Source organism: Chiloscyllium punctatum, chromosome 46 (assembly GCF_047496795.1).
Source record: "Chiloscyllium punctatum isolate Juve2018m chromosome 46, sChiPun1.3, whole genome shotgun sequence".
Lineage (NCBI taxonomy): Eukaryota > Metazoa > Chordata > Chondrichthyes > Orectolobiformes > Hemiscylliidae > Chiloscyllium > Chiloscyllium punctatum.
The window spans coordinates 62507214-62534449 of record NC_092784.1 but is presented as its reverse complement, the minus strand read 5'-3'; the positions used below and the strand labels follow the sequence as shown (position 1 = coordinate 62534449).

Below are 27236 nucleotides of genomic sequence, written 5' to 3'. Positions count from 1 at the left end.
GGTGTTCACATCATTAGAACATGATCTCCAAAGTTAGTAGGTTAGGAAGGAGCAAGGCTCACATTCTGAAACTGGATCAGACCAGATCTGGTTCAGATATCAGAAGAAAGTTCTTTCTCCAGGCTACAATGGCCTGTGGAACAGGCTGTCATTTAGTGCAGTGAATGCTGAATTCCTTCAGCCAAGAGTTGCATTAGAAAGGTCAGATGAAGTGATTTGAAGTACTGTGTGGAGGTTGGGGATTGATGGTGGGAATGTGGAAAGACTTGTAGCACTCTTGCAGAATCTGACAAGTTTGTTACTGCATGATATTATCTCCTGACCAAGCCATCTCAGTAACTGCTTCCTCCTCACCAGTATAATGTGCACACAACTGACCCCAGTGTTTAGATTAGCAAACTTTTCCCCCCTCCCCATTCCATTTGTGCTGAAGATCTTATATCCTATGCAGACTATTCTACGAGGAGGGAGCAGTGCTGATATTGTCTCGTTCAGTTTTTTCCAGACTATGTCTAAGATGATTTCTGGTGCTGAGCTTCATCAGCTCATACTCCCACAACACACTGGCTTCAAAATCCCTTCCTGGTTTTCTTTTTCAAATACAGCCCACTCCCTCTGCCAGTAATTGCAATCTCTGACCAACCCCCTCCTCCCAGTTCCCTGTGTGCCGCCCCCTGGGCCAAAATCCTCAGGAACTAATGCTGCCTCCATCCCATTCTTCATCCACAACTCTCACCAACTCCTGACCTGGCCATCTCTCTGACCTGGCCCAAAGCTCCTCAGTCACTCTGTGTAGCAACGAACATTCTCAACATCTTGCATTCATATCGCACATTTCCTGTAACAAAACATTCTGTAGTGCCTCACTGGAGATTTACCAACAAACGTTAGTTAGGACGGACCCCCCCGCCCCGGAGAAGGGTAACCAGGAGATCTGATTGAAGGAGGGGATCTGTGAGGGTGCAGAATTGGATCTTCTGCCTAGACTCGATCTTTTCGTCAGATCTGACCTTTCGAACGGCCTCCCTGTCTCAGTCTCAGTGTCAGCTCGCTGTGCCTTTTCCGCAGATCCCCAGCCAGCCTCTCCCCATCTGCCAGTCGGAGTGAGACTCTCCCTGTCTAGCTCTACCCAAACTAACGGCCAGCAACTCCAAGCTCAACTCGTTGGTGAGAGACTTCAACTAAAAAAATCAAAACACGCTCCATTCCAGATCAGCCTGAATTTGAATAAAACAGGGTGGGGTGAAAACCAGTTCGCTCAATGTTACAAAGCCGTTAAATCAAATCAGTCCCAGATTTCTGAAACAGTCTGGCATTAACCTGGCTTCCTAACAAAGTAACCGCGGGATCGACTTGAGTTTCCAGTCACTCACAGCCCGTTTCCCAAACACAGAGAGACACCAAGTAGCGGAGAAGGAGCAGCAATTCCTTACCGTGTTAATAATCCCGACCTCTCAGACTGTGTGTTCAGATTCAGATCGAGATCCTCAGTGCGGCCAAACCTTCACCGCCCACTCCCTTCCCCAGCCCCTCTGCTTTGTGTCCGCTTCGCTTATGCTTTCCTTCAGACAGGAGGGGACGTGGCTCATTGAGTCTCCCTCCCTCCCTGCACGTCTGTCTGTGTCTCCCTGCTGCAGCACATGTGTTTCTCCCTCTCTCTCTCCGTCTCTGTCTGTCTGTCTATGTGTCCCTCTGTCTCTGTGTGTGTCTCTCTATCTGTTTCAGTGTGTGTATGTGTGTCTCTCTCTGTCTGTTTCAGTGTATGTCCCTCTGTCTATGCCTGGGTCCCTGTCTCTATTTCAGTCCCTCTGTGTGTGTGTGTGTGTGTATCTGTCTGTTTCAGTGTATATCCCTCTGTTTATGCCTGGGTCCCTGTCTCTATTTCAGTCCCTCTGTGTGTGTGTGTGTGTGTGTATCTGTCTGTTTCAGTGTATATCCCTCTGTCTATGCCTGGGTCCCTGTCTCTATTTCAGTCCCTCTGTGTGTGTGTGTGTGTGTGTGTGTATCTGTCTGTTTCAGTGTATATCCCTCTGTCTATGCCTGGGTCCCTGTCTCTATTTCAGTCCCTCTGTGTGTGTGTGTGTGTGTGTGTGTGTGTATCTGTCTGTTTCAGTGTATATCCCTCTGTCTATGCCTGGGTCCCTGTCTCTATTTCAGTCTATGTGTTCTCTTTCTTTGTGCCGAGCTGAGGGCTGTGTCAATGCTGTACATCGGGGAAAGTCCACAATATTCCTCAGAGTCTGCTTTGGATATCTTCAACGGCTCGCTGTCAGACATCAAATATCACATTTCCTTTTGTAATAACACAGCCATTAAAACTGTCCTGGTAATACCCAGTCCCACTGTCTCACACCCACAGGCTCTCCCTCTCCCCTCCTCTTGCCCTTTTCACCCCTCAACTCTCCTTCTTAGAACCTTCTCCCCTCTCCTCCTCTTCATTTCATCTCCCCCTCCCTTCTGCTCACTACACTCCCCTCTCCACTTTCCACTCACTCACCCACCCACCCTCACCCTTCCCTACCCACTCACCCACCCTCACACCCGTCCCTACACACTCACCCACCCCCCACAATTCCCCACCCCCTCACCCTTCCCTACCCACTCACCCACCCCCTCACCCTTCCCTACACACTCACCCACCCCCCACCCGTCCCTACCCACTCACCCACCCCCTCACCCTTCCCTACACACTCACCCACCCCCTCACCCGTCCCTACCCACTCACCCACCCCCTCACCCTTTCCTACCCACTCACTCAGTCACCCATCCCCTCAGCATTCCTCACCTACTCACCCACCCGCTCACCCTTCCCTACACACTCACCCAGCCCCTCACCCTTTCCGACCCACTCACTTAGTCACCCACCCCCTCAGCATTCTCCACCCACTCAGCCACACCCTCACCCTTACCCACCCACCCACCCCTACACCGTTCCCTCCCTTCTCCACACCCGCCCACCCATCACCATTCCCTCCCTTATCCCCACACACCCACCCACCCCCTCACCATTCCCTCCCTTCTCCCCACCCACCCACCCCCTCACCATTCCCACCCCCTCACCATTCCCACCCCCTCACCATTCCCTCCCTTCTCCACACCCGCCCACCCATCACCATTCCCTCCCTTATCCCCACACACCCACCCACCCCCTCACCATTCCCTCCCTTCTCCCCACCCACCCACCCCCTCACCATTCCCACCCCCTCACCATTCCCACCCCCTCACCATTCCCTCCCTTCTCCACACCCGCCCACCCATCACCATTCCCTCCCTTATCCCCACACACCCACCCACCCCCTCACCATTCCCTCCCTTCTCCACACCCGCCCACCCATCACCATTCCCTCCCTTCTCCCCACCCACCCATCACCTCACTCTTCCCTCCCTTCTCCCAACCCACCCACCCGCTCACCATTCCCTACCTTCTCCCCACCCACCCACCCCGTCACCATTCCCTCCCTTTTCCCCACCCACCCACCCCCTCCCCGTTACCTCCCTTCTCCCCACCCACCCAACCCCTCACGGTTCCCTCCATTCTCCCCACCCACCCACCCCCTCACCATTCCCTCCCTTCTCCCCACCCACCCACCCCCTCACCATTCCCTCCCTTCTCCCCAGCTGCCCCCCTCATTATTCCCTCCCTTCTCCACACCCACCCCCTCACCATTCCCTCCCTTCTCCCCACCCACCCACCCCCTCACCGTTCCCTCCCTTCTCCCCACCCACCCACCCCCTCACCATTCCCTCCCTTCTCCCCACCCACCCACCCCCTCACCATTCCCTCCCTTCTCCCCACCCACCCACCCCCTCACCATTCCCTCCCTTCTCCCCACCCACCCACCCCCTCACCATTCCCTCCCTTCTCCCCACCCACCCACCCCCTCACCATTCCCTCCCTTCTCCCCACCCACCCACCCCCTCACCATTCCCTCCCTTCTCCCCACCCACCCACCCCCTCACCATTCCCTCCCTTCTCCCCACCCACCCACCCCCTCACCATTCCCTCCCTTCTCCCCACCCACCCACCCCCTCACCATTCCCTCCCTTCTCCCCACCCACCCACCCCCTCACCATTCCCTCCCTTCTCCCCACCCACCCACCCCCTCACCATTCCCTCCCTTCTCCCCACCCACCCACCCCCTCACCATTCCCTCCCTTCTCCCCACCCACCCACCCCCTCACCATTCCCTCCCTTCTCCCCACCCACCCATCACCTCGCCATTCACTCCCTCTCCCCACCCACCCACCCCGTCACCATTCCCTCCCTTCTCCCCACCCACCCACCCCCTCACCATTCCCTCCCTTCTCCCCAGCTGCCCCCCTCATTATTCCCTCCCTTCTCCACACCCACCCCCTCACCATTCCCTCCCTTCTCCCCACCCCCCCTACCCCCTCACCGTTCCCTCCCTTCTCCCCACCCACCCACCCCCTCACCGTTCCCTCCCTTCTCCCCACCCACCCACCCCCTCACCGTTCCCTCCCTTCTCCCCACCCACCCACCCCCTCACCATTCCCTCCCTTCTCCCCACCCCCCCTACCCCCTCACCATTCCCTCCCTTCTCCCCACCCACCCACCCCCTCACCGTTCCCTCCCTTCTCCCCACCCCCCCTACCCCCTCACCATTCCCTCCCTTCTCCCCACCCCCTCACCATTCCCTCCCCCTCACCATTCCCTCCCTTCTCCACACCCACCCTCCCCTTCACCATTCCCTCCCTTATCCCCACCCACCCACCCCCTCACCATACCCTCCCTTCTCCCCACCCACCCCCTCACCATTCCCTCCCCCTCACCATTCCCTCCCTTCTCCACACCCACCCCCTCACCATTCCCTCCCCCTCACCATTCCCTCCCTTCTCCCCACCCACCCCCTCACCATTCCCTCCCCCTCACCGTTCCCTCCCTTCTCCCCACCACCCTACCCCCTCACCATTCCCTCCCTTCTCCCCACCCACCCACCCCCTCACCGTTCCCTCCCTTCTCCCCACCCACCCACCCCCTCACCATTCCCTCCCTTCTCCCCACCCACCCACCCCCTCACCATTCCCTCCCTTCTCCCCACCCACCCACCCCCTCACCATTCCCTCCCTTCTCCCCACCCACCCACCCCCTCACCATTCCCTCCCTTCTCCACACCCACCCTCCCCCTCACCATTCCCTCCCTTATCCCCACCCACCCACCCCCTCACCATACCCTCCCTTCTCCCCACCCACCCCCTCACCATTCCCTCCCCCTCACCATTCCCTCCCTTCTCCACACCCACCCCCTCACCATTCCCTCCCCCTCACCATTCCCTCCCTTCTCCCCACCCACCCCCTCACCATTCCCTCCCCCTCACCTTTCCCTCCCTTCTCCCCACCCACCCACCCCCTCACCATTCCCTCCCTTCTCCACACCCACACTCCCCCTCACCATTCCCTCCCTTATCCCCACCCACCCACCCCCTCACCATACCCTCCCTTCTCCCCACCCACCCACCCACTCACCATTCCCACCCTACTCCCCACCCACCCAGCCCCTCCATTCCCTCCCTTCTCCCCACCCTCCCATCCGCTCACCATTCCCTCCCTTATCCCCACCCACCCACCCCCTCACCATTCCCTCCCTTCTCCCCACCCACCCACCCCCTCACCATTCCCTCCCTTCTCCCCACCCACCCACCCCCTCACCATTCCCTCCCTTCTCCCCACCCACCCCCTCACCATTCCCTCCCCCTCACCATTCCCTCCCTTCTCCCCACCCACCCACCCCCTCACCATTCCCTCCCTTCTCCCCACCCACCCACCCCCTCACCATTCCCTCCCTTCTCCCCACCCACCCACCCCCTCACCATTCCCTCCCTTCTCCCCACCCACCCACCCGCTCACCGTTCCCTCCCTTCTCCCCACCCACCCACCCGCTCACCGTTCCCTCCCTTCTCCCACACACCCCTCACCATTCCCTCCCTTATCTCCACCCACCCACGCCCTCACCGTTACGTCCCTTCTCCCCACCCACCCACCCCCTCACAGTTCCCACCCTTCTCCCCACCCACCCACCCCCTCACCATTCCCTCCCTTCTCCCCTCCTGCCCCCCTCACCATTCCCTCCCTTCTCCCCCACCCACCCTCCCCCTCACCATTCCTTCCCCCTCACCATTCCCTCCCTTCTCCCCACCTGTCCCCCACAACATTCCCTTCCTTCTCCACACCACCCCCTCCCCATTCCCTCCCTTCTCCCCACCCACCCACCCCCTCCCCATTCCCTCCCTTCTCCCCATCTACCCACCCACCCCCTCACCGTTCCCTCCCTTCTCCCCACCCGCCCACCCACCCCCTCACCATTCCCTCCCTTCTCCCCTCCCGCCCACCCACCCCCTGACCATTCCCTCCCTTCTCCCCACCCACCCACCCCCTTACCATTCCCTCCCTTCTCCCCACCCACCCCCTCACCATTCCCTCCCTTCTCCCCTCCCACCCACCCACCCCCTGACCATTCCCTCCCTTCTCCTCTCCCGCCCACCCACCCTCTCACCATTCCCTCCCTTCTCCTCTCCCACCCACTCACCTTTCCCTCCCATATGCCCACCCACCAACCCCCTCACCGTTCCCTCCCTTCTCCCCACTCACTCACCCAACCACCCCCTCACCGTTCCCTCCCTTGTCTATACCCACCCCCTCACCATTCACTCCCTTCTCCCCACCCACCCACCCCCTTACCATTCCCTCCCTTCTCCCCACCCACCCCCTTACCATTCCCTCCCTTCTCCCCTCCCGCCCACCCACCCCCTGACCATTCCCTCCCTTCTCCTCTCCCGCCCACCCACCCTCTCACCATTCCCTCCCTTCTCCTCTCCCACCCACTCACCTTTCCCTCCCATATGCCCACCCACCAACCCCCTCACCGTTCCCTCCCTTCTCCCCACTCACTCACCCAACCACCCCCTCACCGTTCCCTCCCTTGTCTATACCCACCCCCTCACCATTCACTCCCTTCTCCCCACCCACCCACCCCCTTACCATTCCCTCCCTTCTCCCCACCCACCCCCTCACCATTCCCTCCCTTCTCCCCACTCACTCACTTACTCACCCCCCTCACCATTCCCCCACCCCCATCCCCGCAATCTCTCATAGAGTCATAGAGATGTACAACATGGAAACAGACCCTTCGGTCCAACCCGTCCACGCCGACCATTAATCCCCACCCAATCTAGTCCAACCTGCCAGCACCCGCCCCATATCCCTTCTAACCCTTCCTATTCATATACCCATCCAAATGCCTCTTAAATGTTGCAAATGAGGGAAAGGATGGGAAGTTTGGGGAAGGGGAGCAAGAGAGACAGAGAGGAAGGTGGAGAGAGAGAGAAAGGAAAAGGGAGAAAAGGAGGGGGTTAGGAGGACAGGCTTAGGGGAGGTGGCATACCAGCCTCACCACTCCCCATGTCTCCACTCCCCCTCCCCTCCCCTTGTCTCTCCTCGCCTCCCCTCCCCCACCCTCACCTCTCCCTTTTCCAGCCCCCCACCTCTTCCCTCTCCTCCTCTCCCCTCCCCTCATCTCCCTTCTCTCTCCTCTTCCTTCCCCCTTTTGCTGCCCATCATCCTGCACCTCCACTTCCCTCGCCACCTCCCCTTAGCCTATCCTACTAACCCCCTCCTTTTCTCCCTTTTCCTTTCTCTCTCTCTGTCCCATCCTCTCTGTCTCTCATGCTCCCCTTCCCCATCCTTCCCATCCTTTTCCTCCCCTCAATTCCTCCTCTTCCAGATCCCTCCCCTTCTCTCTTGCTCTCTTTTTCTGTCCTCCTCCCCCCTCCCCCCTCCCCCTTCCCTAACTCACTCAATGTGTTCTCTGAAGAATTTATTTCCCGCCTATCATGTTTCAGTTGCAGAGTTTGAAAGCATGCCAGGTAGAAAGTGTTTTCAGAATGTGCACTGCAAATTCCTCTCCCTGTCACTTCAGATCATGAGTCATGAGACATAGAAGCAGAAGAAGACCCATCAGCGGATTGTGTCTCAATGAAATCATGGCTGATTGGATATTTCTCAAACCTTTAAGCCTTTGGTTGGAATCATACATTACAGAAGAGGCCTTTTGGCCCATGCATCTGTATCACCAAAAATTCAATCCTACCTAGACTAACCCCACTCCCCCACGCTAGGTAAACTCCACTTCCCCACGCTAGGCTAACCCCACTTCCCCACGCTAGGCCAACACCACTTCCCCATGCTCGGCTAACCCCACTTCCCCACGCTAGGCTAACCCCACTTCCCCACGCTAGGCTAACCCCACTTCCCCACACTAGACTAACCCCACTTCCCCACACTAGACTAACCCCACTTCCCCACACTAGACTAACACCACTTCCCCACACTAGACTAACCCCACTTCCCCACGCTAGACTAACCCCACTTCCCCACGCTAGACTAACCCCACTTCCCCACGCGAGGCTAACTCCACTTCCCCACGCTAGACTAACCCCACTTCCCCACGCTAGACTAACACCACTTCCCCACACTAGGCCAACCCCACTTCCCCACACTAGACTAACACCACTTCCCCACACTAGACTAACCCCACTTCCCCACGCTAGACTAACTCCACTTCCCCACGCTAGACTAACCCCACTTCCCCACACTAGACTAACCCCACTTCCCCACGCTAGACTAACCCCACTTCCCCACACTAGACTAACCCCACTTCCCCACACTAGACTAACCCCACTTCCCCACGCTAGACTAACCCCACTTCCCCACACTAGACTAACCCCACTTCCCCACACTAGACTAACCCCACTTCCCCACGCTAGGCTAACTCCACTTCCCCACGCTAGACTAACCCCACTTCCCCACACTAGACTAACACCACTTCCCCACACTAGACTAACCCCACTTCCTCACGCTAGACTAACCCCACTTCCCCACACTAGACTAACCCCACTTCCCCACGCTAGGCTAACCCCACTTCCCCACACTAGACTAACCCCACTTCCCCACGCTAGACTAACCCCACTTCCCCACGCTAGGCTAACTCCACTTCCCCACGCTAGACTAACCCCACTTCCCCACGCTAGGCTAACTCCACTTCCCCACGCTAGACTAACCCCACTTCCCCACACTAGACTAACCCCACTTCCCCACGCTAGGCTAACACCACTTCCCCACGCTAGACGAACCCCACTCCCCCACGCTAGACTAACCACACTTCCCCACACTAGACTAACCCCACTTCCCCAAGCTAGGCTAACACCACTTCCCCACGCTAGACTAACACCACTTCCCCACGCTAGACTAACCCCACTCCCCCACGCTAGACTAACCTCACTTCCCCACACTAGACTAACCCCACTTCCCCACGCTAGGTCAACCTCACTTCCCCACACTAGACTAACCCCACTTCCCCACGCTAGGCTAACACCACTTCGCCACGCTAGACTAACCCCACTCCCCCACGCTAGACTAACCCCACTTCTCCACGCTAGGCTAACCCCACTTCGCCACGCTAGACTAACCCCACTTCTCCACGCTAGACTAACCCCACTTCCCCACGCTAGGCTAACACCACTTCGCCACACTAGACTAAACCCACTCCCCCACACTAGACTAACCCCACTTCCCCACGCCAGGCCAACCCCACTTCCCCACGCTAGGCTAACCCCACTTCCCCACGCTAGGCTAACCCCACTTCCCCACACTAGACTAACCCCACTTCCCCACGCTAGGCTAACCCCACTTCCCCACGCTAGGCTAACCCCACTCCCCCACGCTAGACTAACCCCACTCCCCCACGCTAGGCTAACCCCACTCCCCCACGCTAGACTAACCCCACTTCCCCACACTAGGCTAACCCCACTCCCCCACGCTAGACTAACACCACTTCGCCACGCTAGACTAACCCCACTTCCCCACGCTAGGCTAACCCCACTCCCCCACGCTAGACTAACCCCACTTCCCCACGCTAGGCTAACTCCACTTCCCCACGCTAGACTAACCCCACTTCCCCACACTAGACTAACCCCACTTCCCCACGCTAGGCTAACACCACTTCCCCACGCTAGACGAACCCCACTCCCCCACGCTAGACTAACCACACTTCCCCACACTAGACTAACCCCACTTCCCCAAGCTAGGCTAACACCACTTCCCCACGCTAGACTAACACCACTTCCCCACGCTAGACTAACCCCACTCCCCCACGCTAGACTAACCTCACTTCCCCACACTAGACTAACCCCACTTCCCCACGCTAGGTCAACCTCACTTCCCCACACTAGACTAACCCCACTTCCCCACGCTAGGCTAACACCACTTCGCCACGCTAGACTAACCCCACTCCCCCACGCTAGACTAACCCCACTTCTCCACGCTAGGCTAACCCCACTTCGCCACGCTAGACTAACCCCACTTCTCCACGCTAGACTAACCCCACTTCCCCACGCTAGGCTAACACCACTTCGCCACACTAGACTAAACCCACTCCCCCACACTAGACTAACCCCACTTCCCCACGCTAGGCCAACCCCACTTCCCCACGCTAGGCTAACCCCACTTCCCCACGCTAGGCTAACCCCACTTCCCCACACTAGACTAACCCCACTTCCCCACGCTAGGCTAACCCCACTTCCCCACGCTAGGCTAACCCCACTCCCCCACGCTAGACTAACCCCACTCCCCCACGCTAGACTAACCCCACTCCCCCACGCTAGACTAACCCCACTTCCCCACACTAGGCTAACCCCACTCCCCCACGCTAGACTAACACCACTTCGCCACGCTAGACTAACCCCACTTCCCCACGCTAGGCTAACCCCACTCCCCCACGCTAGACTAACCCCATTCCCCCACGCTAGACTAACCCCACTTCCCCACGCTAGACTAACCCCACTTCCCCACACTAGACTAACCCCACTCCCCCACGTTGGACTAACCCCACTCCCCCACGCTAGACTAACCCCACTTCCCCACGCTAGACTAACCCCACTTCCCCACGCTAGACTAACCCCACTTCCCCACGCTAGGCCAACCCCACTTCCCCACGCTAGACTAACCCCACTTCCCCACACTAGACTCACCCCACTTCCCCACGCTAGGCTAACACCACTTCCCCACGCTAGGCTAACCCCACTTCCCCACGCTAGGCTAACCCCACTACCCCACGCTAGGCTAACCCCACTTCCCCACGCTAGGCTAACCCCACTTCCCCACGCTAGACTAACCCCACTTCCCCACGCTAGGCCAACCCCACTTCCCCACGCTAGGCTAACCCCACTTCCCCACGCTAGACTAACCCCACTTCCCCACGCTAGGCTAAACCCACTCCCCCACGCTAGACTAACCCCACTTCCCCACACTAGACTAACCCCACTTCCCCACGCTAGACTAACCCCACTTCCCCACGCTAGGCTAACCCCACTTCCCCACGCTAGACTAACCCCACTTCCCCACGCTAGGCTAACCCCACTTCCCCACACTAGACTAACCCCACTTCCCCACGCTAGGCCAACCCCACTTCCCCACGCTAGGCCAACCCCACTTCCCCACGCTAGGCTAACCCCACTTCCCCACGCTAGGCTAACCCCACTTCCCCACGCTAGGCTAACCCCACTTCCCCACGCTAGACTAACCCCACTTCCCCACGCTAGGCCAACCCCACTTCCCCACGCTAGGCTAACCCCACTTCCCCACGCTAGGCTAACCCCACTTCCCCACGCTAGGCTAACCCCACTTCCCCACGCTAGACTAACCCCACTTCCCCACGCTAGGCCAACCCCACTTCCCCACGCTAGACTAACCCCACTTCCCCACGCTAGACTAACCCCACTTCCCCACGCTAGGCCAACCCCACTTCCCCACGCTAGGCTAACCCCACTTCCCCACGCTAGGCTAACCCCACTTCCCCACGCTAGGCTAACCCCACTTCCCCACGCTAGGCCAACCCCACTTCCCCACGCTAGACTAACCCCACTTCCCCACGCTAGACTAACCCCACTTCCCCACGCTAGGCTAACCCCACTTCCCCACGCTAGACTAACCCCACTTCCCCACGCTAGGCCAACCCCACCTCCCCACGCTAGGCTAACACCACTTCCCCACGCTAGACTAACCCCACTTCCCCACGCTAGACTAACCCCACTTCCCCACACTAGGCCAACCCCACTTCCCCACGCTAGACTAACCCCACTTCCCCACGCTAGGCTAACCCCACTTCCCCACGCTAGACTAACCCCACTTCCCCACGCTAGACTAACCCCACTTCCCCACGCTAGGCTAACCCCACTTCCCCACACTAGTCCAACCCCACTTCCCCATGCTAGGCCAACCCCACTTCCCCATGTTAGGCTAACCCCACTTCCCCACGCTAGGCTAACCCCACTTCCCCACGCTAGGCCAACCCCACTTCCCCACGCTAGGCTAACCCCACTTCCCCACACTAGGCTAACCCCACTTCCCCACGCTAGACTAACCCCACTTCCCCACGCTAGACTAACCCCACTTCCCCACGCTAGGCTAACCCCACTTCCCCACGCTAGGCTAACCCCACTTCCCCACGCTAGGCCAACCCCACTTCCCCATGCTAGACTAACCCCACTTCCCCACACTAGGCCAACCCCACTTCCCCACGCTAGACTAACCCCACTTCCCCACGCTAGGCTAACCCCACTTCCCCACGCTAGACTAACCCCACTTCCCCACGCTAGACTAACCCCACTTCCCCACGCTAGGCTAACCCCACTTCCCCACACTAGTCCAACCCCACTTCCCCACGCTAGGCTAACCCCACTTCCCCACACTAGTCCAACCCCACTTCCCCATGCTAGGCTAACCCCACTTCCCCATGTTAGGCTAACCCCACTTCCCCACACTAGTCCAACCCCACTTCCCCATGCTAGGCTAACCCCACTTCCCCATGTTAGGCTAACCCCACTTCCCCACGCTAGTCCAACCCCACTTCCCCACGCTAGGCTAACCCCACTTCCCCACGCTAGTCCAACCCCAATTCCCCACGCTAGGCTAACCCCACTTCCCCACGCTAGGCTAACCCCACTTCCCCATGTTAGGCCAACAGCCTTGAATGTTATGACACTCAAGTGTTCTTCCAAGTACTTTTTAAAAGTTGTGAGGTTACCGGCATCAATTACCCTCCCGAACAGTGTTTTCCCACCACTCTGTGAGTAAAAAAGCTATTCCTCAAGTCCCCTCCCAACCTCCTGTTTTTCCTGTTGTACCCCCTTATTATCGACCCTTCGACTAAGGCAAACAGCTGCTTTTGGGACATCCTGTCATGACCCTCATAATCTTAAAAACCTCCATAATGTTCCCTCTCAGCCTTCTCCACTCCAGAGAAAACAATCAGAGCTTATCCAGCCTCTCTTCATAACTAAACTGCTCCATCCATCCCAGACAATATCCTGGTCAATCTCCTTCGATTTATTCAAAAATAAATAACAATCAGAATACACAAAGTTAATATTGCATTACACTAACATACAACTTTTATTTATTTATATAAATCCACCCAAACTATCCACAAAATTGTTTCAAAATAATTAACTGGACCATCCCTCATTCTTTGAAATGTTTCTAGCGATTTATGAGATGCAGCCAGTTCCCAAGCCTTGATCTGTGTGGTTTTAAAACACAGGCATGATTCACAGCACTGCACATGCACTGCACAGTGCTTCCTGTTGTACCCTCACTCTGTCTTAAAGGTACAGCCTGCCCACAATGTGCTCTCCATTTATCTGGTTGAGTAACTTTGACTATGGACAGTGGGGAAGGAATCTGTTCTGTGTGAATATCTGCTCCTTTCATATTTTGTTCTAAGCTCAGGATTGCCTTGAAGCTTTGTTAGACTTTGTTCGGAGAAAAAGGATTGCTTGTTTAATCAAAACTAAAATATTAATTTTTGTGTGTGTTGAGCTGAAGGAAGTGCTCAATGACATGTTAGGCACCTATTGTTAGAAATCAAAAACATAAAACACTGGAAAATGAAACAGCATCAGGATATATTATAAACACCCCCCTAGTCAGTCAGCATCAATAGAAATACCAACAAGAACATCTTGTCATCAGGTCCATTCCCCACCAAACACTCTCAGTACAGGTAGACACAGAGTAAAACTCTCTGACCAATGTCCCCATCAAATACTTCCAGGACAATTATAGCATGGAATTAGATACAAAGTAAAGCTATCTCTACGCTATATTCATCAAACACTCCCAGGACTAGGTACAGCGGAGGGTTAGACACAGAGTAAATTTACCTCTACTCTTGTAAACTGAAAATAAAGCTCCCACGACACTGTCCCTATCAAATTCTCCCAGGACAGGGACCACACGGGAGTTAGATACAAAGTAAAGCTATCTCTATTCTTTTAAACTGAAAGGAAAGCCTTCTGTACACAGTCTCCATCAAACATACCTGACAGGCACAATAGGGGATTAGATACAGGCTGTTTTTAATACACTCATGAGATGTAGGCGTCACTATCTGAGCAAACATTTATTGCCTGTCCCTAGTTACCCTTGGTAAGGTGGTGGTGAGCTATCTCCTTGAACTGGTATAGTCCATGTGCTGTAGGAAGAGAGTTCCAGGATTTTGACTCAGCAATACTGAAGGAATAACAATATACTCCTAAGACAGGATATCGACAGGAATTTTCAGATGCTGCTGTTCCCATGTACCTGCTGCCCTTGGTCTGGATGAAAGTGGTTTTCAGTTTGGAAGTGATGCCCAAGAATTTCAGCTGTGTGTCTTGTAGGCAGTACACACTGTTGCTACTGAGTGGTGGTGGAGGAGGAAGTCAATGTAGGGCCAATCATGTGGACTGCTTTATTCTGGATGGTGTCAAACCTCTTGAGTGTTGTTGGAGTTGCACTCATCTAGGCAAGCTATCCTACCTGTTTCTACCATTCCGTCTGGCAGTACATTCCAGTGCTTATCACCCTTTGTGTAAAAAAAACTTCCTCTCACATCTCCTTTAAAAACTCCTCTTTTTAAAGTCATAGAGTCATAGAGATGTACAGCAAGGAAACAGACCCTTCAGTCCAACCTGTCCATGCTGACCAGATATCCCAACCCAATCTAGTCCCACCTGCCAGCACCCGGCCCATATCCCTCCAAACCCTTCCTATTCATACACCCATCCAGATGCCTTTTAAATCATACTAGCCTCCACCACTTCATCTGGCAGTTCATTCCATACATGGACCACCCTCTGCGTGAAAAAGTTGCCCCTTCGGTCTCTTTTATATCTTTCCCCTCTCACCCTAAACCTATGCCCTCTAGTTCTGGACTCCCCGGCCCCAGGAAAGAGACTTTGTCTATTTATTCTATCCATGCCCCTCATAATTTTGTAAACCTCTATAAGGTCACCCCTCAGCCTCCGACATTCCAGGGAAAACAGCCCCAGCCTGTTCAGCTTCTCCCTATAGCTCAAATACTCCAAACCTGGCAACATCCTTGTAAATCTTTTCTGAACCCTTTCAAGTTTCACAACATCTTTCCGATAGGAAGGGGACTAGAATTGCACGCAATATTCCAACAGTCTCACTCCATGTTGTCTCTGTGACCCAACACAACATTTATTTGCACACACCTTTATATAAAGTTGAACATCAGGTGCACTTTAGCAGAGCTTTGGGACTTTCTGAGTGGTTGGAAAATGTCTTGCAGGAATTAACAATTCTGATGTAATAGAAAAGATAATATTGACATATCAAATATGAGTGATTATTTTATTGCGCATTTTGATTAAAAGACAGTAATAATCTTTTAAAAGATGTGATCATGGGCTGTGGGTGTTGTTTCCATCCCCACTTGCCCTTGGAGAAGAAGGTGCTGAGCTGTGTTCTTCAATAGCTGCAGTCCATGTAGTGGAGTACAGCCCGTTCACTGCAGCAAACTCCTGCAGTGATACATCTCGCGGTTTTCTTCGAGCTGTATTGAAAGTGTTTATTGAATGATATGATCTTGACCTGAGTCTGACCTAACATAAAAGTGTGGCTCCAGATGTACATTGGTTATAGAAAAGGGGACAGAGCCACAGCAAAAGCAACCTTCACAGGCATGAGTAAGTGAAACTGAGTGCATCAACAGTAAATAGGTCAGAAATCTCGCAATGATGAAAGATCTGAACCTCAAAGCCTTAATCCATTTTCACTGATTTCACATTCTAATAAAATATTAGTGATACACAAAATAGCACAGGCCGGTGTATGTTATAGACACACAGGATAACACAGGCCAGAGCGAGCAGGCCAGAATGTGTTACACACACAGGGCAATATAGGCTTGAGACAAGCCAGAGTGTGTTACACAGGATAACACAGGCCAAAATATATTACACACACAGGATAACAAAGGCCAGAGTGTGTTACACACACAGGATAACACAGGCCAGACTGTGTTAAACACACAGGATAACACAGCCCAGAGTGGGTTCTACATACAGAATAACACAGGCCAGAGTATGTTGCACACACAGGATAACACAGGCCAGCGTGGATTCCACATACAGAATAACACAGGCCAGAGTGAGTTACACACACAGGATAACACAGGCCAGAATATGTTACACACACACAGGATAACACAGACCAGTGTGTGTTACACACACAGGATAACACAGGACAGAGTGTGTCACATACATAGATAACACAGGCCAGAGTGTGTTACAAACACAGAATAACACAGGTTTGACTGTGTTACACACACAGGGATAACACAGGCCAGAATGTGTTACACACACAGGGATAACACAGGCCAGAATGTGTTACACACACAGGATAACACAGACCAGTATGTGTTACATACACAGAATAGCATAGGCCAGAGTATGTTACATACACAGAATAACACAGACCAGAGTGTGTTACACACACAGGATAACACCGGCCAGAATGTGTTATGTACATAGAATAACACGGGCCAGAGTATGTTATATATACGGGATAACACAGGACAGAGTATGTTACATACACAGAACAACACAGGCCAGAGTATGTTACACACACGAGATAACACAGGCCAGACTGTGTTACACACACAGGATAACACAGGCCAGAGTGTGTTACATACACAGAATAGCATAGGCCAGAGTATGTTACATACACAGAATAACACAGACCAGAGTGTGTTACACACACAGGATAACACCGGCCAGAATGTGTTATGTACATAGAATAACACGGGCCAGAGTATGTTATATATACGGGATAACACAGGACAGAGTATGTTACATACACAGAACAACACAGGCCAGAGTATGTTACACACACGAGATAACACAGGCCAGACTGTGTTACACACACAGGATAACACAGGCCAGAGTGTGTTACATACACAGAATAACACAGGCCAGAGTATGTTACATACACAGGATAACACAGGCCAGAGTATGTTACATACACAGGATAACACAGGCCAGAGTGTGTTACATACACAGAATAACACAGGCCAGAGTGTGTTACATACACAGAATAACACAGGCCTGACTGTGTTACACACACAGGGATAACACAGGCCAGAATGTGTTACACACAGGTTAACACAGACCAGAGTGTGTTACATACACAGAATAGCATAGGCCAGAGTATGTTACATACACAGAATAACACAGACCAGAGTGTGTTACACACACAGGATAACACCGGCCAGAATGTGTTATGTACATAGAATAACACGGGCCAGAGTATGTTATATACACGGGATAACACAGGACAGAGTATGTTACATACACAGAACAACACAGGCCAGAGTGTGTTACATACACAGAATAACACAGGCCAGAGAATATTGCACACACAGGATAACACAGGCCAGACTTTGTTACACACACAGGACAACATAGGCCAGACTGTGTTACACACACTGGATAACACAGACAAGAGTGAGGTACACACCCAGGTTGCATAGACCAGAATGTGTCCCCCACATAGGATAACACAGGCCAGAATGTGTTACATACACAGGATAACACAGGCCAGAATGTGTTACACACACAGGATAACACAGGCCAGAGTGTGGTACACACACAGAATAGCATAGGCCAGAGTATGTTACATACACAGAATAACACAGGCCAGAGTGTGTTACACACACAGAAATAACACAGGCCAGATGTGTTACACACACAGGATAACACAGACCAGAGTGTGTTACACACACAGGATAACACAGGCCAGAGTATGTTACATACACAGAATAGCATAGGCCAGAGTATGTTACATACACAAAATAACACAGGCCAGATGTGCTTCACATACAGGATAACACAGACCAGAGTGTGTTACACACACAGGATAACACCGGCCAGAATGTGTTACGTACACAGAACAACACAGTCCAGAGTATGTTATATACACGGGATAACACAAGACAGAGTATGTTACACACACAGGATAACACAGGCCAGAATGTGTTACGTACACAGAATAACACAGGCCAGAGTATGTTACATACACAGGATAACACAGGCCAGAGTGTGTTACATACACAGAATAACACAGGCCAGAGAATGTTGCACACACAGGATAACACAGGCCAGACTGTGTTACACACACAGGATAACACAGGCCAGACTGTGTTACATACACAGAATAACACAGGCCAGAGTATGTTACATACACAGGATAACACAGGCCAGACCGTGTTACACACACAGGATAACACAGACAAGAGTGAGGTACACACCTAGGTGGCACAGACCAGAATGTGTCCCCCACATAGGATAACAGAATGTGTTGCACACACAGGATAACACAGGCCAGAATGTGTTACACACAGGACAACATTGGCCAGACTGTGTTACACACACAGGATAACACAGACAAGAGTGAGGCACACACCCAGGTGGCACAGACCAGAATGTGTCCCCCACATAGGATAACAGAATGTGTTACACACACAGGATAACACAGGCCAGAATGTGTTACACACAGGACAACATAGGCCAGACTGTGTTACATACACAGGATAACACTGGCCAGACTGTGTTACATACACAGGATAACACTGGCCAGAATGTGTTACACACACAGAAATAACACAGGTCAGATGTGTTACACACACAGGATAACACAGACCAGAGTGTGTTACACACACAGAATAACACAGGCCAGAATGTGTTACGTACACAAATAACACAGGCCAGAGTATGTTACATACACGGGATAACACAGGACAGAATGTGTTACATACACAGAACAACACAAGCCAGAGTACGTTACACACACAGAGATAACACAGGCCAGACTGTGTTACACACACAGGATAACACAGGCCAGAGAATGTTGCACACACAGGACAACATAGGCCAGACTGTGTTACATACACAGGATAACACAGGCCAGAATGTCTTACACACACAGGATAACACAGGCCAGATATGTTCCACACACAGAATAACACAGGCCAGACTGTGTTACACGCACAGGGATAACACAGACCAGAATGTGTTACCCACACGGGACAACACAGGCCAGAGTGTGTTACACACACAGGATAACACAGGCCAGAATATGTTCTACACACAGAATAACACAGGGCAGAATGTGTTACACACAGGATAACACAAGCCAGACTGTGTTTTACACACACAGGATATCAAAAGCCAGAGTGTGTTCCACACACAGAATAACACAGGCCAGAGTGTGTTACACACACAGAGATAACACAAGCCAGAGTGTGTTACATACAATGGATAACACAGGCCAGACTGTGTTACACACATAGGGATAACACAGGCCAGAATGTGTTCCACACACAGGATAACACAGGCCAGAATGTGTTACACACACAGGATAACACAGGCCAGAATGTGTTCCACACACAGGGATAACACAAGCCAGAGTGTGTTACATACAATGGATAACACAGGCCAGACTGTGTTACACACATAGGGTTAACACAGGCCAGAATGTGTTCCACACACAGGATAACACAGGCCAGAATGTGTTCCACACACAGGGATAACACAGGCCAGAATGTGTTACACACACAGGATAACACAGGCCAGAATGTGTTCCACACACAGGGATAACACAGGCCAGAATGTGTTACACACACAGGATAACAGAGGCCAGAGTGTGTTCCACACAGAATAACACATGCCAGAGTGTGTTAAACACACAGGGAAAACACTTGCCAGAGTGTGTTATACACACAGGATAACACAGGCTGGACTGTGTTGCACACACATAATTTCACAAGCCAGAATGGGTTACATACACAGAATAACACAGGCCAGAGTGTGTTACACACACAGGGATAACACAGGCCAGAGTGTGTTACACGCAGAGAATAACATAGGTTAGTGTATGTTCCACACACAGAATAACACAGGACAGAGTGTGTTACACACACAGGGATAACACAGGCCAGAGTGTGTTACACACACAGGATAAACACAGGCCAGAGTGTTTTTCACACACAGAATAACACAGGCCAGAGTGTGTTAAACGCACAGGGAATACACAGGCCAGAGTATGTTACACACACATAATTACACAGGCCAGAGTGTGTTATATACACAGAATAACACAGGCCCGAGTATGTTACACATACAGGATAATACAGGCCAGAGTATGTTACACACACCAGGATAACTCAGCCAGAATGTATTGCACACACATTTGCACAGACACACAGAGACAGACACCCGCAGAGTATGTTAGACACACACAGGATAACACAGGCTGGAATGTGTTATACACACACAAGATAACACAGGCTGGAATGTGCTACACACACACACACACACAGGATAACACAGGCTGGAATGTGTTACACACACACACACTGGATAACACAGGCTGGAATATGTTACACACACACACACACGCACACGCACACACACACTGGATAACACAGATTAAATTGTGACACATACAGGATAACATAAGGTACCGCTGATTTAACTGCTGGCCTGTGAGATAGTACAGGTACTGAAATACATTGAAAATAGGAGCTGAAACAGAGTGGCAGCATCTCTAACCTCATAGGAAATTACCCACCACTGATCTGCAGATGTTTTTTTTAACTAGTAATCACCACCAGTAAAACACCCATGCATCCAATTGAGTGTTTACATACAAAACCCATATGGGCAAAACAAACCGTCAAAGGTGAGGGTGCAGGGTGGGTAGGGAGACCAGGAAGAGACTAAATCAAAATGTATTTGGACAGGAAATAAAGCATTGTATGTCCCACAGTACCTGCAGATGTTAAAGACTGGTGAGTAGAGTCTCTCCTGACACAGGTAATCAAACTCTTTATCAAAATCTAGACAGCCAAGAGGAAACAGATAGAATTACTGGAGCCCAGTCCTTTTACACGTACAAACTTTGTCTACAAAAACACCCATTGCATGTTGTGCACGCCCCACTTCCATTGTTTTTTTGAACTCATTTATGTGATGTAGAAATCACTGGCTTGTCCAGTACTTATTCCCTGTCACTAATTGCTCTGGGGATGGTGGTAATGAGCTGTCTCCTTGAATGGCTACAGTGCTCATAGTGCGTAGTCTGATATATTCTGAATCAATCTTATATTATGGTATACCTCCAGGCACGTGGGACTTGTACCCTGACCTTCTAGCCCAGAGATAGAGACACTATCGCCCTGCCATGATACAGATGGTACCCAACTACTATCACCTCCTGAATATAAAGAACAATATCTAATAAACATGCTCACTATGAGAGCTGGCTTTGTCTTCCATAAAGGACGGAGGTATAGTTTTGGGAAATAATATATACTGGAGTTGAGGACAGAATGCTCACATGCAATACTCTCATTGCTTCCTCATGTGCTTGGGCAACATTCCTCAAGTGCGTGGCCCCACACATTGTTGATCTGCATGTGCAGAAACTTGTAATATCTCCCCACAGAGAGAGACTTCTAGATGTCAGGAAAGGACATGAGAAATCATTGGCAGATAGGATCAATGAAAACCCTAAAGCTTTCTATAGTTATATAAGAAATAAAAGAATGACTAGAGACAGACTAGGGCCAATCAAGGATAGTAGTGGGAAGTTGTGTGTGGAGTCCGATGAGATAGGGGAAGTACTAAATGAATATTTTTGGTCAGTATTCGCACTGGAAAATGACAGTGTTGTCGAGGAGAATACTAACCTACAGGCTACTAGATCAGACGGGATGGAGGTTCACAAGAAGGAGGTGTTATCAATTCTGGAAAGTGTGCAAATAGGTAAGTCCTCTGGGCTAGATGGGATTTATCCAAGGATTCTCTGGGAAGCCAGGGAGGAGATTGCAGTGTTTTTGGCTTTGATCTTTATGTTGTCATTGTTTACAGGAACAGTGCTAGAAGACTGCAGGATAGCAAATGTTGCCCTCTTGTTCAAGAAGGGGAGTAGAGGCAACCCTAGTTATTATAGACCTGTGAGCCTTACTTTGGTTGTGAGTAAAGTGTTGGAAAGGGCTATAGGACATTGGATTTATGATCATCTAGAGAGGAATAATTTGATTAGGAATAGTCCATATGGTTTTGTAAAGGGTAGGTCGTGCCTCACAAACCCTATTGAGTTCTTTGAGATGGTGACCAAATAGGTGGATGAGGGTAAAGCGGTTAATGTGGTGTATATGGATTTCAGTAAAGTGTTTGATCAGGTTCCCCACGGTAGGCTATTGTAGAAGATACAGAGGCATGGGATTGAGGGTGATTTAGCGATTTGGATTAGAAATTGGCTAGCTGAAAGAAGACAGAGGATGGTGGTTGATGGGAAATGTTCATCCTGGTGTTCAGTTACTAGCAGTGTACCGCAAGGATCTATTTTGGGGCCACTGCTGTTTGTAATCTTTATAAATGACCTAGATGAGGGCAGAGAAGGATGGGTTAGTACCTTTGCAGATGGCACTAAGGTCGTTGGAGTTGTGGATAGTGCAGAAGCATGTTGCAGTTTACAGACGGATAAGCTGCAGAGCTGGGCTGAGAGGGGACAAATGGAGTTTAATGTGGAAAAGTGTGAGGTGTTTCACTTTGGAAGGAGCAACAGGAATGCAGAGTACTCGGCTAATGGAAAGATTCTTGGTAGTGTAGATGAGCAGAGGGATCTTGGTGACCATGTACATAGATCCCTGAAAGTTGCCACCCAGGTTGTTAGGGTTGGTAAGAAGGCAAACGGTGTGTTAGCTTTTATTGGTAGAGGGATTGAGTTCTGGAGCCACGAGGTCATGTTGCAGCTGTACAAAACCCTGGTGCAGCCGCACTTGGAGTATTGTGTACAGTTCTGGTCACCGTATTATAGGAATGATGTGGAAGCTTTGGAAAGGGTTCAGAAGGGATTTACCAGGATGTTGCCTGGTATGGAGGGAAGGTCTTATGAGGAAAGGTTGAGGGACTCGAGGCTGTTTTCATTAGAGAGAAGAAGGTTGAGAGGTGACTTAATTGAGACATATAAGGGTGGACAGTGAGAGCCTTTTTCCTTGGATGGTGATGGCTAGTGCAAGGGGACATAGCTTTAAACTGAGGGATGATAGATGTAGGACAGGTGTCAAGAGGTAGTTTCGTTACTCAGAGAATAATAGAGGTGTGGAATGCCCTGCCTGCAACAGTTGTAGACTCGCCAACTTTAAGGGCATTTAAATGGTCATTGGATAAGCATATGGATGAAAATGGAATAGTGTAGGCTAGATAGGCTTCAGATTGGTTCCACAGGTTGGTGCAACATCGAGGGCCGAATGGCCTGTATTGCACTGTAATGCTCTATGTTCTATGTCTCAGGGAATACTGTACGTGTGGAATTGTTCAGGTGACTTAAAGGCCATCGACACAGAGTGACTCAATCAATATTAGCGATCGTTTAATTTTAGTATCAAAACGTTCTTCCCTATCCCCTCCCCCTCAAAAAAGATCCAGTTCTGGTGAGGAGATAGTGCTCTTTTCAGTACACCTCCACTATCTCCCATGCTCTATGTGGTGACTGCTATGATTTGATTAACAGAAAAAGTGATCAGGAAGAATCTTTACTTCACTGAGATGACAACTAGATCTAGCTGGTAAGGTAGAACATGAAACCAGAGACTACTTGATTGAAAAAGCCGCTAGAGAATATTCTCTATTTGTGTTTCCATCTGTTCTTAAAGTTGCTTCATCTGTAAACATATCCAAATACCCTCAGAAACCATCACATACTGTATTCTACTTTCACTTTGATTTCTAATGCTGAGGTGAGAACCACTGACTATGGAATTCTTTACCATAGAGGGTAGTTATACACAATGTGGCCATGACCAAAACAACACAGCCTACACAAGCACAAACTCACTTTATTCTTCTCTTTCTTCCCAAACACACCGCCTGTCATTGGGATACAGTCCCACACACACACTGAGTCTCACTGGGGTATACCTCCCACACACACTGCCTGTGGTTGGGATACAGTCCTACTCACACACTGATTCTCTCTGGGGTACAGCTCCCACTCGCACGCTGACTCTCACTGGGGTACAGCTCCCACACACACTGACTCTCACTGGGGTACAGCTCCCACACACACTGACTCTCACTGGGGTATGATCCCATACACAGTGACTCTCACTGGGGTACAGTCCCACACACACTGACACTCACTGGGGTACAATCCCACACACACTGACTCTCTCTGGGGTACAGCTCCCACACACGCTGACTCTCACTGGGGTACAGCTCCCACACACACTGACTCTCACTGGGGTACAGCTCCCACACACACTGACTCTCACTGGGGTAAAATCCCACACACACTGACCCTCACTGGGGTATAGTCCCACACCCACACTGACTCTCTCTGGGGTACAGCTCCCACATACACTGACTCTCACTGGAGTACAGCTCCCACACACACTGACTCTCACTGGGGTACAGCTCCCACACACACTGACTCTCACTGGGGTAAAATCCCACACACACTGACCCTCACTGGGGTATAGTCCCACACCCACACTGACTCTCTCTGGGGTACAGCTCCCACATACACTGACTCTCACTGGGGTACAGCTCCCACACACACTGACTCTCATTGGGGTACAGTTCCACACAAATTCACTCTCACTGGGGTACAGTTCCACACACACTGACTCTTGCTAGATATGGTTTGATTTGGTTCGTTTACTACCCAGCTGTTTCCTGAAAACATACTTAAGTTGGTCAGTCAGTATTAGTTTCTTATTCTAGCTGTTTTACATGTCCTTGTGGTCACCATGTTTCCGAACTTAGATCAGTTACTGTGATGTCATCTTTTACAGAATTGTTCCCACTGACTAACTGGAACCTAGGAAGGGACACTGGACCTAAAACATTAACTCTGATTTCCCTCCACAGATGATATCAGACCTGCTGAGCTATTCCAGCAAATTCTGTTTTTGAAACTGGACCCTTTTATGCAGACAGGCACAGAAGATCTCAGTTTCAGTCCCACCTCTGAACTATTCCTGTGGTCACAGAGTAGGAAGTTCCCTCTGTTAGTCAGTATCCTTCAGCAGTACTGGATTAGTGGTGCTGGAAGAGCACAGCAGTTCAGACAGGATGCTGCCTGAACTGCTGTGCTCTTCCAGCACCACTAATCCAGTATTTGGTTTTCAGCATCTGCAGTCATTGTTTTTACCATCCTTCAGCAGTAAGCAACCCCATAGTGACAGTACACTGCAAATAACAGTCCTTGCTATTAAGGTTTGGCTTTTATTAAATTAGACTGGTCAGAATCAGGGGGTTGAGTGACACATACCCAGCACCAGGACTGTGGAACTGAAGAGCAAAGAGTCTCTGGATTGGATAGATCCTGGATAAAACTAACAATGGAATAAGGGTCCGTTCTTGTCAGAAAGTCGACTCATTTGGAGGATTAGTGCACCTGAGCTATACAAAGCCAGGCCCTCAATAATTTGTCATTCAGACAAATCATCTGGAAGTATGTTTCCAAGTATAAAGAAGAAATCGCCATTTGTAAATCAAATGTGGTCAACTGCTCAGTCAACAGTGTGTCTGCTTCCACTGTTCCTGAGCAGACTGGTAATGACGTCATATCCGAATACAACTGTGAATAAGTCGGATCATTTCATTGGATGGGCTGCCAGGGCCTGAAGCAATCAGCGAGGTCCAAGGCTCCCTCCAGGGCACAAGGTTATTGAACAGCAAACATTTTGACACTCACCACAAATTCCATGGTGCAGTTCTCCTCAGGACAGCAGTGAGCACAGACCCTGCAATGGCCGAGTCTAAAGTCCAAAGGAAGAGGCGGACATTCAGTAGGCTGCATTCCACCTCTCCTGTGACCTATTGGAGCAATAGGTTTGCTTAATCATGGACAAAGACATTGCTACATGACTGCTTAAAGGGGCAATGTCACTGTATTAAAGTGGTGGAGTCACTATATTACCGGGGCAGTGATAGTATATTAAGCTCCTATGTTTCAGTATTCTCAAAGATGACTGTAATCCTGTGTGGCTTTCACTCAGCTGAGTAAATTAATAGCAGACCTACAGAACAAACTGAAAACCCTTTTCAGATTCCTTCACTGATGATTCCATTTCAAAATCACTATAAAGATTCACCTAGACTTTAGAATACAACAGACTCTAACTATACAAAACCTTACCTGAGGTCCTTAACTGTTAAATAAATTGAATTACTGTTAAAGCAGGTCGGTAAAAACAATGACTGCAGATGCTGGAAACCAGATTCTGGATTAGGGGTGCTGGAAGAGCACAGCAGTTCAGGCAGCATCCAAGTAGCTTCGAAATCGACGTTTCAGGCAAAAGCTGAAGGGCTTTTGCCTGAAACGTCGATTTTGAAGCTACTTGGACGCTGCCTGACTTACTGTTAAAGCAGTTGAGGAGCTATATTAACAACTGTGTTCTTTTTATTGTCATCATTAACTTTAGATAGCTTGGAATAATCAACAGTTTGCTATGTTGTATTCTGATAGAAGGGATATTATTTAATAGTGATGATTTTGTTTCCTTTTATGAACATGATCTGGACTGACTGACTGATTTGAAAGCTTCACACATACTCACAAGGTTGAAACTATGGCCTCCTAGACACCTCCAAAAAGAACATAGTGAACATCAACAATTGTTTATTCAATTGAAAAGGAGCTGCCAAACAAACAATTGTGAAAATTCAACATGGCTCACAAAATTCTTTGATTCAATTTGAGTGGATTGGACCTTTCCTCAGACAGATTGATTAAGTATTGAGATAATTGTTTCTGTTAAACCTCTGAATTTCTCTGAATGAAATTAATTTTTTTTAGCAAGCTCTGT

General features: G+C 50.9%; 1 protein-coding gene across 11 annotated transcripts in view; it reads right to left on the bottom strand.

The window, feature by feature from the left end:
• The window catches only part of s1pr2 (sphingosine-1-phosphate receptor 2), a 91221-nt gene that overhangs the window by 42329 nt on the left and 21656 nt on the right, over positions 1-27236 (bottom strand). For 3 of the 11 annotated variants that reach the window (XM_072564456.1, XM_072564454.1, XM_072564460.1), the window contains one exon: positions 21188-21254. The exons of 5 other annotated variants lie outside the window; for them this stretch is intronic. The gene's annotated coding sequence lies outside the window, so the exon portion shown is untranslated. Of the gene's footprint in view, positions 1-1433; positions 2318-21187; positions 21255-26122; positions 26187-27236 lie in introns of those variants that run through there. 3 more of the 11 variants (XM_072564457.1, XM_072564461.1, XM_072564451.1) reach the window with 2 other exon arrangements.